Source organism: Oncorhynchus mykiss, chromosome 27 (genome assembly GCF_013265735.2).
Source record: "Oncorhynchus mykiss isolate Arlee chromosome 27, USDA_OmykA_1.1, whole genome shotgun sequence".
Taxonomy (NCBI): domain Eukaryota; kingdom Metazoa; phylum Chordata; class Actinopteri; order Salmoniformes; family Salmonidae; genus Oncorhynchus; species Oncorhynchus mykiss.
The window spans coordinates 47,638,542-47,651,355 of NC_048591.1; the positions used below are offsets into that span (position 1 = coordinate 47,638,542).

A 12,814-nucleotide genomic window follows, 5' to 3' on the forward strand; every position below is an offset into this window, starting at 1 on the left:
CCCACACATCTATTCATAGACAAGACTTATCCCCCCCACCCACACACCTATTCATAGACAAGACTTATCCCCCCCCCCCCACACACACACACACACACACACACACACACAGCTAGAATTGTGATAATTATAATGTTGAATTGATTCTCCATCATTTTTATTCATTTAACTTTTATTTAATCAGGGTCTCATTTACAAGGAACATCAAAAGAATCATTCTCAATGCCCCACAATAAAATGCAGAATGACACATTACAACAAATCTAATTTCAAAAAAAGCTACAGATAAAAGTTGAAATCAAATCAAAACATCAACCAAAACAAGTGCAGTTGTCCTTCACCACAGTCCTCATCAAAGTCCCGTACTGACCCTTCCAGATCAGAGAGTCAAGCCTGGAAGTGGCCTGCTGGTCATTCCATGTGCTAGAGTGCAAAAATAACTGTACTAAACAAAAATAGAATCGCAAAATACAACCATTTCAATTTTTTTTTACTGAGTTACTGTTCATATAAGGAAATCAGTCAACTGAAATAAATACATTAGGAACAGATCTATGGATTTCACATGACTGGGAATACAGATATGCATCTGTTGGTTAGAGATACCTTTAATAAAAAGGTAGTGGTGGGGATCAGAAAACCAGTCAGTATCTGGTGTGACCTCGTGCAGCGTGACACATCTCCTTCACATGGAGTTGATCAGGCTGTTGATTGTGGCCTGTAAAATGGTGTCCAACTCCTCTTCAATGGCTGTGCGGAGTTGCTGGATATTGGAGGAACTGGAACACGCTGTCGTACACGTCGATCCAGAGCATCCCAAACATGCTCATTGGGGTGACATGTCTGGTGAGAATGCAGGCCATGGAAGAACGGCTTCCAGGAAGTGTTCAGATCCTTGCAACATGGGGGTCGTGAATTATAACGCTGAAACATGAGGTGATTTCGGTGGATGAATGGCACGACAATTGGCCTCAAGATCTCGTTGCGGTATCTCTGTGCATTCAAATTGTCATGGATTCAATACAATTGTGTTTGTTGTCCATAGCTTATGCCTGCCCAAACCATAACCCCACTGCCACTATGAGGCACTCTGATCACAAGGTTGACATGAGCAAACCGCTCGCCCACACGACGCCATACACGTGATCGATCTGATGTTGTGAGGCCAGTTGGACATACTACCAGACATTCAATTATCTGGCAACAGCTCTGGTGGACATTCCTGCAGTCCTGCATGCCAATTGCACGCTCCCTCAAAACTTGAGACATCTGTGGCATTGTGTAGTACGACAAAACTGCACACTTTTATTGTCCGCAGCACAAGGTTCACCTGTGTGATGATCATGCTGTTTAATTAGATTCTTGATATGCCACACCTGTCAGGTGGATTATCTTGGCAAAGGACAAATGCTCACTAACAGGGATGTAAACACATTTGTGTTCAACATTTGAGAGAAATACGCTTTTTGTGCGTATGAAACATTTCTGGGATGTTTTTATTTCAGCTAATGAAAAATGGGACCAAAACGTTAAATGTATTTATATTTTAGTATAAAATCAATCTTCCAAACCTCTGTGGAGTTATTTCCCCATTGTAGAATATACATCTTTAAGTAATACATGTTAATTTTATATTTTGTGTTATTATCAAACAATGTTTCATTATCAAATGAATGTCTATCGATGTTGGCTATCGAATTTCTAATGAAAACCCTACAAAAAAAATAGCCTGGCTGAGTCAGAAGTTATGCTTTCTCTTGTGGTTGGTTAGCTCCGATAGCCCCCTCTATTCCACGGTTATAACAGGCTACAATCAGTAGGCTACTAGTTTAAAGCGTGCTATATGTACTCTGCCAAATGTTACCTCCATCTGCGATACATCGATTTTTGGATAGGGATAATAAGAACGGTCAGGAAATATTATATGGAGAGGTGTAGATTGGTACCAAAGGGGGCGACCACTCCACGCACACCCCTTTTCTCCTCCATGGTACGAACCAATTTTGTAAATCGTGAGTTGTATGCTTGGTTGCCATTCCTCGGCTTTCGCTGCTGGGTCTGGCTTCCCGACGCTCCGTGCGCTGTGTGACTCAACGTGTCAGTGTGTTTAGGGACTTATTCCTGCCCTTTATCTCCCATTCAGATCTTCATTTCTTGTTGTTTTTCTGACCACAGATAGGGTCAGCGGGTTATGTAGTTGTTTCATTTTTTAAAATTATACATAAACTGCTCTTTCCATTGATCCCCTTCGGTTCTGTGATAGCGATACATTTCTGTTCCGCGAGTCCAGCAGTGACGAGGACAGAGCTGTTTTGATCTACAGTTTTAACGGAAGAAATAAGAACTCTACCGGAACGGACTCATTTTCTAGTCTTGGGGCGATTCATTCGAAATATCGACGTGAATACGTTGGATGTGTCTTCAGAATGGTAAGGTTATTTATTTGGGGGAAATGTGCATGATGTTGCAAAACAGCTGCACGCGAGCATCATGCAGCAGAAATTGCGTGCAGGGCTCGGGCTCCGGTTGAGTCCAGTGATTTATTGGTTGAGTACCGGATCGTGAAGTCTACGTTAACTGCAGATGAGAATTCTCATCGGTAGTCGACACAAGGAGCCCATTTTCAGAGATGTTCATGTAGTTTAACGACTGGAGAATGCTGAATTGTGCATGTTGACACGGACAGGCTAATGTACGGCTTTGGTAGACAACTGTACGGTCCCTGTCGCCTATAAGACGATGGTCATTTACCGGGCTACTGTAGCTTTACGGACAGGGTTGCCTAATTGTGTCTAGGTGCAAAGCCTATGTCTAGGTCGTGTCGGGTTTAATACACTTGAATTTGATCAAATGTTTCACAATGTATCGCTTCGATGTATCTATAATTTTGTGCAGGGAGTGATTTGAGTCAAGGCAGACAACACGGGGTTCCATTTTGCGTGGGGTAGGTATCTTAAAGCCTGCCTGAGGAGCCCTTAAACTCCCTTCTCTTTTATATCGAGGCGGATACCTAAAGCCAACAATCAATTCCAATAGTCTGAATCCTGATGAGGATGAAGTCGGATGATCAATTGAACCTATAATAGATATGACAGAAATGTACTGTATATTTTCATAGTACTTTTTACACGCAGGGTTTATCCTTGTTCTTAGCTGCGAAATAACAGCGCATACTAGACGCTATGCGACTTGGGTGGCCATGTCATTTTAATATCAGTGGGCTTTGCTCCCCAACGCCAATAATATCTATTTCATACTATTATGGACTAGGACTTCCAGAAGATTTTAATCAATCAATTACATCAATCATTGCTACACCATTTAGCTTATATAAGATCAACTTTGTTCAATACTGAAATATCTGAATTATCAAACGCTTTAAATCATCTAGGGAACTATTTATTACAGTGGTTTATTTTATTGAAGGTTCAAAGAACTTAATGAGTGATTTTTGGCCGTTCTTGTGTTGTTTTTAGCTGTTTTGAAGTGTCATAATTAATGCGTCATAGTAATTTCCAGTTGTTTAATTTATATACGGAAATAAACAGCATTCATTGGTTGGTTATTGTTATGAGGAAAGCGTGCCGATACATACACACGCGCGCGCACGCGCACATACGCACGCACACACACACACACACACAGAATTCGGAAAGTATTCGGTCCCCTTGGCTTTTTCCACATTTTGTTACATTACAGCCTTATTCTAAAATTGATTAAATCGTTTTTCCCTTCATCAATCTACACACAATACCTCATAATGACCAAGCAAAAATAGGTTTGTAGAAATGTTTGAAAATGTATTAAAAATAAAAAACAGAAATATTACATTTATCTTATTACTCAGTACTTTGTTGAAGCACCTTTGGCAGCGATTACAGCGTTGAGTCTTGGTGCTTCTTCATGCTACAAGCTTGGCACACCTGTATTTGGGGAGTTTCTCCCATTCTTCTCTGCAGATCCTCTCAAGCTCTGTCAGGTTGGATGGGGAGCGTTGCTGCACAGCTATTTTCAGGTATCTCCAGAGATGTTTGATCGGGTTCAAGTCCGAGCTCTGACTGGGCCACTCAAGGACATTCAGAGACTTGTCCCGAAGCCACTTTAGGTGCCTTTTAGCAAACTCCAAGCGGGCTGTCATGTGCCTTTTTACTAACAAGTGGCTTCCATCTGGCCACTCTACTATAAAGACCTGATTGGTGTAGTGCTGCAGAGATGCTTGTCCTTCTGGAAGGTTCTCCCATCTCCACAGAGGAATTCTGGAGCTCTGTCAGAGTGACCATCGGGTTCTTGGTCAACTCGCTGACCAAGGCCCTTCTCCCCCGATTGCTCAGTTTGGCCGGGCAGCCAGCTCTAGGAAGAGTCTTGGTGGTTCCAAACTTCTGCCATTTAAGAATAGTGGAGGCCGCTGTGTTTTAGGGGACCTTCAATACTCATGAGTTGGCTCCCGAGTGGCGCAGCGGTCTAAGGCACTGCATCTCAGTGCTAGAGGAGTCACTACAGACCCTGGTTCATTTCCAGGCTGTATCACAGCCGGCCGTGATTGGGAGTCCCATAGGGCAGCGTACAATTGGCCCAGCGTCGTCCGGGTTAAGGTTTGGCCGGGGTAGGCCATCATTGTAAATAAGAATTTGTTCTTAACTGACTTGCCTAGTTAAATAAAATTAAAAAATTACTGCAACATTTTTTGGTACCCTTCCCCAGATCTGTACCTCGACACAATCCTGTCTCGGAGCTCTACGGACAATTCATTTGACCTCATGACTTGGTTTCCGCTCTGACGGACACTGTCAACTGTGGAACCTTACATAGACAGATGAGTGCCTTTCCAAATCATGTCCAATCAATTGAAATTACCACAAGTGGACTCCAATCTGGTTGTAGAAACATCTCAAGGATGATCAATGGAAACAGGAGGCACCTGACCTCAATTTCAAGTCTCATAGCAAAGGGTCTGAATACTTAAGTAAATAAGGTATTTCTGTTTTTATTAAATCTACATTTGCAATAATATCTAAAATAATGTTTTGCATTGTCAATATGAGGTATTGTGTGTAGATGGATGAGGATCTTTCATTTATTTAATCTATTTTAGAATAAGGCTGTAATGTAACAAAATGTGGGAAAAGTCAAGAGGTCAGAAAACTTTCCGAATATACACACACACACACACACACACACACACACACACACACACACACACACACACACATACACAAACGGTGTAAAAAAGGCTTCCCTGAATCACCTATCTGGTCATAGGTATGTTGCATTCAGAGCCAGGCTTATTTCTGAAGGCTCCCAAGCCTCAGCCTCACATCATGTCCTCTTTTCGTTAGCGCTGAATCAAACCCTCTGCTGTTAGTTGAGCTCCCTAAGAGCTAAGGGCTTGGCTGCTTTGTGCAAAAGCCCACAAGTGCTGCAATAGGCTGTAGTGGGTTCGGTGTCTTGACCCCAGGTCTACCGGGGGAATCAAGAGTTCTGCTCTGCGGAGGAAGAGAGCGAGGGAGGAGTTAAATGAGAAGTCCCGTCGGAGCTTGACCTTTGCTAGGAATGGCCTGTTTTTCTCGCGGCCGTAATTGTCCAGCTTGATGAGCAATGAGGGACGAGAGGGCCACAGCCTCGGCAGCAACACACACACACACACACACACACACACACACACACACACAGTCCTGGGCATGAAGACAAACAGGCGCACCGCTCACAAAACAATCTGGCTCAGATCAGCTGCTTTTGTTCTGGTTTTTCTTTTGCAGAGAGGAATGAACTTCACTGCTGTGAAAAATATGATTTAAAAATAAGATATTAAATAAGAATCAACATATTAATGTTTTTATATTTTAGTCTACTATCAAATTGCTGTACTATCACAATGCCCCAGAGTGTAGGGATTGGGCATCTAGATGCAATGCTGCCTGATTGGTTGGTTACATTTCATAAACCATTGGCTTGTTTCAACTCATCTCAACAATAATGGAGAGAAAACAATGACTTGGTTCTCTGTCTCTCTCTCTCTCTCTCTCTCTCTCTCTCTCTCTCTCTCTCTCTCTGTCTCTCTCTCTGTCTCTCTCTGTCTGTCTCTGTCTCTGTCTCTCTCTCTCTGTCTCTCTCTGTCTCTCTCTGTCTCTCTCTGTCTCTCTCTGTCTCTCTCTGTCTCTCTCTGTCTCTCTCTCTCTCTCTCTCTGTCTCCCTCCCTCCCTCCCTCCCTCCCTCCCTCCCTCCCTCCCTCCCTCCCTCCCTCCCTCTGCCAGGAGTTAATTATTATAAGATGCTTATTTTGTGTCATAATTGTTCATAAAACTTTACGGCCAAGTCGTTTAGTCGTTGGTGGTCAGGTCAATAAGGGTAACTGTAAAGACCTTTTTAACATTTTAGGGAGGCCACGTTTGAATTGAAAGGAAATTGACATGTGTTTGTGAAATGCTGTACACTTCTATTTTACTTGTCCATACATTGCCCTAAATACAGTCACTCTACATCAATGCCAGACTCTGAAAGGAGCTCTGGCACGCGAGAAAGCTGGAGCACAGGCCTCGTTTGTTGACATAAACTGACACTTAAAGGCGCACCTCTGCTTTACCTCATCCAGATTACCTCTAGTCTCTTGTGACAGATTTAACAATAGATTCCCTGAGATTAGACTTCTTCAATCAATCAATCAATCGTATTTATAAAGCCCTTTGTACATCAGCTGATATCTGTACAGAAACCCAGCCTAAAACCCCAAACAGCAAACAATGCAGGTGTAGAAGCACGGTGGCTAGGAACAACTCCCTAGTCTCTTGTGACGGATTTAACATTCAGTTCCCTGAGATTAGCCCCTAAAATCTGTGATGCCAGGATGGAAGTTCCCGTTACCAGCCAAACGTTTGGACACGCCTTCTCATTCCAGGGGTTTTCTTTATTTTGACTATTTTCTTCATTGTAGAATAATAGTGAAATCATCAACACTATGAAATAACACATATGGAATCATGTAGTAACCAAAAAAAGTGTTAAACAAATCAGAATATATTTTATACTTGAGATTATTCAAAGTAGACACCCTTTGCCTCGATGACAGCTTTACACACCCTTGGCTTTCTCTCAACCAGCTTCATGAGGTAGTCACCGGGAATGCATTTTAATTAACAGGTGTGCCTTATTAGAAGTTAAATTGTGGAATTTCATTGCTTCTTAATGCGTTTGAGACTATCAGTTGCGTTGTGACAAGTTAGGGTCGCTATACAGAAAATAGCCCTATTTGGTAAAAGTCCATATTATGACAAGAACAGCTCAAATAAGCAAAACAACAGCACATCATTACTTTAAGACACAAAGGTCAGTCAATCAGGACAATTTCAAGAACTTTGAATGTTTCTTCAAGTGCAGTCGCAAAAACCATCACACGCTATGATGAAACTGGCTCTCGCGAGGACCGCCACAGGAAAGGAAGACCCAGAGTTACCTGCTGCCTCAGAGGATAAGTTCATTAGAGTTAACCAGCCGCAGATTGCATTCCAAATAAATGCTTCACAGAGTTCAAGTAACAAGACACAACTCAACATCAACTGTTCAGAGGAGACTGCGTGAATCAGGCCTTCGTGGTCGAATTGCTGCTTAGAAACCACGACTAAAGGACACCAGTAAGAAGAAAAAAGTATATTTTAACTTTTTGGAGTCCTGACCAAATGTACATAGATATGTGAGTTATAGATCTGCCATTCTCATTGTAAAGCAAGTCTAAGAAGTGTTGATATGTTCTATGTGCACTATTTCTATGCTTCACGTTCTTCATTTTAGTTTGTGTGTCTTTTACTTTTGGTTTTGGCTTCAAACAGCTGGAAATACAATATTTCTAGTTATATTAAAATAAATGTCACAGTGGTTTAGACGGTACAGTGATTCTCAGTGGTTTAGACTGTGATTCTCAGTGGTTTAGACTGTGATTCTCAGTGGTTTAGACGGTACAGTGATTCTCAGTGGTGTAGACTGTGATTCTCAGTGGTTTAGACTGTGATTCTCAGTGGTTTAGACGGTACTGTGATTCTCAGTGGTTTAGACGGTACAGTGATTCTCAGTGGTTTAGACGGTACAGTGATTCTCAGTGGTTTAGACTGTGATTCTCAGTGGTTTAGACTGTGATTCTCAGTGGTTTAGACGGTACAGTGATTCTCAGTGGTTTAGATGGTACAGTGATTCTCAGTGGTTTAGATGGTACAGTGATTCTCAGTGGTTTAGACGGTACAGTGATTCTCAGTGGTTTAGACGGTACAGTGATTCTCAGTGGTTTAGATGGTACAGTGATTCTCAGTGGTTTAGACGGTACAGTGATTCTCAGTGGTTTAGACGGTACAGTGATTCTCAGTGGTTTAGACGGTACAGTGATTCTCAGTGGTTTAGATGGTACAGTGATTCTCAGTGGTTTAGACGGTACAGTGATTCTCAGTGGTTTAGACGGTACAGTGATTCTCAGTGGTTTAGACGGTACAGTGATTCTTAGTGGTTTAGACTGTACAGGGATTCTCAGTGGTTTAGACGGTACAGTGATTCTCAGTGGTTTAGACGGTACAGTGATTCTCAGTGGTTTAGACGGTACAGTGATTCTCAGTGGTTTAGACGGTACAGTGATTCTCAGTGGTTTAGACGGTACAGTGATTCTCAGTGGTTTAGACGGTACAGTGATTCTTAGTGGTTTAGACTGTACAGGGATTCTCAGTGGTTTAGACGGTACAGTGATTCTCAGTGGTTTAGACGGTACAGTGATTCTCAGTGGTTTAGACGGTACAGTGATTCTCAGTGGTTTAGACGGTACAGTGATTCTCAGTGGTTTAGACGGTACTGTGATTCTCAGTGGTTTAGACGGTACAGTGATTCTCAGTGGTTTAGATGGTACAGTGATTCTCAGTGGTTTAGACGGTACAGTGATTCTCAGTGGTTTAGACGGTACAGTGATTCTCAGTGGTTTAGACGGTACAGTGATTCTCAGTGGTTTAGACGGTACAGTGATTCTCAGTGGTTTAGACTGTGATTCTCAGCGGTTTAGACGATACAGTGATTCTCAGTGGTTTAGACGATACAGTGATTCTCAGCGGTTTAGACAGTACAGTGATTCTCAGTGGTTTAGACGGTACAGTGATTCTCAGTGGTTTAGACGGTACAGTGATTCTCAGTGGTTTAGACTGTGATTCTCAGTGGTTTAGACTGTGATTCTCAGCGGTTTAGACGATACAGTGATTCTCAGTGGTTTAGACGGTACAGTGATTCTCAGTGGTTTAGACGGTACAGTGATTCTCAGTGGTTTAGACGGTACAGTGATTCTCAGTGGTTTAGACGGTACAGTGATTCTCAGTGGTTTAGACGGTACAGTGATTCTCAGTGGTTTAGACGGTACAGTGATTCTCAGTGGTTTAGACTGTGATTCTCAGTGGTTTAGACGGTACAGTGATTCTCAGTGGTTTAGATGGTACAGTGATTCTCAGTGGTTTAGACGGTACAGTGATTCTCAGTGGTTTAGACTGTGATTCTCAGTGGTTTAGACGGTACAGTGATTCTCAGTGGTTTAGACGGTACAGTGATTCTCAGTGGTTTAGACGGTACAGTGATTCTCAGTGGTTTAGACGGTACAGTGATTCTCAGTGGTTTAGACTGTGATTCTCAGTGGTTTAGACGGTACAGTGATTCTCAGTGGTTTAGACGGTACAGTGATTCTCAGTGGTTTAGACGGTACAGTGATTCTCAGTGGTTTAGACGGTACAGTGATTCTCAGTGGTTTAGACGGTACAGTGATTCTCAGTGGTTTAGACTGTGATTCTCAGCGGTTTAGACGGTACAGTGATTCTCAGTGGTTTAGACGGTACAGTGATTCTCAGTGGTTTAGACTGTGATTCTCAGCGGTTTAGACGATACAGTGATTCTCAGTGGTTTAGACGGTACAGTGATTCTCAGTGGTTTAGACGGTACAGTGATTCTCAGTGGTTTAGACGGTACAGTGATTCTCAGTGGTTTAGACGGTACAGTGATTCTCAGTGGTTTAGACGGTACAGTGATTCTCAGTGGTTTAGACGGTACAGTGATTCTCAGTGGTTTAGACTGTGATTCTCAGTGGTTTAGACTGTGATTCTCAGCGGTTTAGACGGTACAGTGATTCTCAGTGGTGTAGACTGTACAGTGATTCTCAGTGGTTTAGACGGTACAGTGATTCTCAGTGGTTTAGACGGTACAGTGATTCTCAGTGGTTTAGACGGTACAGTGATTCTCAGTGGTTTAGACGGTACAGTGATTCTCAGTGGTTTAGACTGTGATTCTCAGTGGTTTAGACGGTACAGTGATTCTCAGTGGTTTAGACGGTACAGTGATTCTCAGTGGTTTAGATGGTACAGTGATTCTCAGTGGTTTAGACTGTGATTCTCAGTGGTTTAGACGGTACAGTGATTCTCAGTGGTTTAGACGGTACAGTGATTCTCAGTGGTTTAGACTGTACAGTGATTCTCAGTGGTTTAGACGGTACAGTGATTCTCAGTGGTTTAGACGGTACAGTGATTCTCAGTGGTTTAGACGGTACAGTGATTCTCAGTGGTTTAGACTGTGATTCTCAGTGGTTTAGACGGTACAGTGATTCTCAGCGGTTTAGACGGTACAGTGATTCTCAGTGGTTTAGATGGTACAGTGATTCTCAGTGGTTTAGACTGTACAGTGATTCTCAGTGGTTTAGACGGTACAGTGATTCTCAGTGGTTTAGACGGTACAGTGATTCTCAGTGGTTTAGACGGTACAGTGATTCTCAGTGGTTTAGACGGTACAGTGATTCTCAGTGGTTTAGACGGTACAGTGATTCTCAGTGGTTTAGACGGTACAGTGATTCTCAGTGGTTTAGATGGTACAGTGATTCTCAGTGGTTTAGATGGTACAGTGATTCTCAGTGGTTTAGACTGTGATTCTCAGTGGTTTAGACGGTACAGTGATTCTCAGTGGTTTAGACGGTACAGTGATTCTCAGTGGTTTAGACGGTACAGTGATTCTCAGTGGTTTAGACGGTACAGTGATTCTCAGTGGTTTAGACTGTGATTCTCAGTGGTTTAGACGGTACAGTGATTCTCAGTGGTTTAGACGGTACAGTGATTCTCAGTGGTTTAGACGGTACAGTGATTCTCAGTGGTTTAGACGGTACAGTGATTCTCAGTGGTTTAGATGGTACAGTGATTCTCAGTGGTTTAGACGGTACAGTGATTCTCAGTGGTTTAGACTGTGATTCTCAGCGGTTTAGACAGTACAGTGATTCTCAGTGGTTTAGACAGTACAGTGATTCTCAGTGGTTTAGACGGTACAGTGATTCTCAGTGGTTTAGACGGTACAGTGATTCTCAGTGGTTTAGACGGTACAGTGATTCTCAGTGGTTTAGACTGTGATTCTCAGCGGTTTAGACGGTACAGTGATTCTCAGTGGTTTAGACGGTACAGTGATTCTCAGTGGTTTAGACTGTGATTCTCAGTGGTTTAGACTGTGATTCTCAGTGGTTTAGACGGTACAGTGATTCTCAATGGTTTAGACGGTACAGTGATTCTCAGTGGTTTAGACGGTACAGTGATTCTCAGTGGTTTAGACGGTACAGTGATTCTCAGTGGTTTAGACGGTACAGTGATTCTCAGTGGTTTAGACTGTGCAGTGATTCTCAGTGGTTTCGACAGTACAGTGATTCACAGTGGTTTAGATGGTACAGTGATTCTCAGTGGTTTAGATGGTACAGTGATTATATCCCTATTTTCTGTCTGATTTAAAATGCCTATATCCTGTCAGATCTTAAAGCCCTATATCCTGTCTGATCTAAAAGCCAGATATCCTGTCTGATTTAAAATGCCTATATCCTGTCTGATCTAAAAGCCCTAAATCCTGTCTGATCTAAAAGCCCTATGTCCTGCCAGATCTAAAAGCCCTATATCCTGTCTGATCTAAAAGCCCTATATCCCGTCTGATCTAAAAGCCCGATATCCTGTCTGATTTAAAATGCCTATATCCTGTCTGATCTAAAAGCCCTAAATCCTGTCTGATCTAAAAGCCCTATATCCTGTCTGATCTAAAAGCCCTATATCCTGTCTGATCTAAAAGCCCTATATCCTGTCTGATCTAAAAGCCCTATATCCTGTCAGATCTTAAAGCCCTATATCCTGTCAGATCTAAAAGCCCTATATCCTGTCAGATCTAAAAGCCCAATATCCTGTCAGATCTTAAAGCCCTATATCCTGTCAGATCTTAAAGCCCTATATCCTGTCAGATCTTAAAGTCCTATATCATGTCTGAGTTAAAGCACCTGAGTGATCAACATTCCCTGTGTCAGTCCTACCAGTCCTACCAGGCTCATGGTGCCAGTACCGGGCTCATGGTGTCAGTACCAGGCTCATGGTGTCAGTACCAGTCCTACCAGGTTCATGGTGTCAGTACCAGGCTCATGGTGTCAGTACCAGACCTAACAGGCTCATGGTCTCAGTACCAGACCTAACAGGCTCATGGTGTCAGTACCAGGCTCATGGTGTCAGTGCCAGGCTCATGGTGTCAGTACCATACCTAACAGACTCCTGGTGTCAGTACCAGTTCTACCAGGCTCATGGTGTCAGTACCAGTCCTACCAGGTGCATGGTGTTAGTACCAGTCCTCCCAGGGTCATGGTGTCAGTTCCAGGCTCATGGTGTTAGTACCAGTCCTACCATGCTCATGGTGCCAGTACCAGGCTCAGGGTGTCAGTACCAGTCCTACCAGGCTCATGGTGTCAGTACCAGTCCTACCAGGCTCATGGTGTCAGTACCAGTCCTACCAGGCTCATGGTGTCAGTACCAGGCTC

The 12,814-nt window shown here is 42.9% G+C and overlaps 1 protein-coding gene across 2 annotated transcripts in view; it reads left to right on the plus strand.

The window, feature by feature from the left end:
- The first annotated feature begins 2,055 nt into the window (after positions 1 to 2,055).
- Positions 2,056 to 12,814, plus strand: part of tenm4 (teneurin transmembrane protein 4) — a 678,489-nt gene continuing 667,730 nt past the window's right edge. For both annotated transcript variants that reach the window (XM_036964775.1, XM_036964776.1), the window contains exon 1: positions 2,056 to 2,429. The gene's annotated coding sequence lies outside the window, so the exon portion shown is untranslated. The remainder of the gene's footprint in view (positions 2,430 to 12,814) is intronic.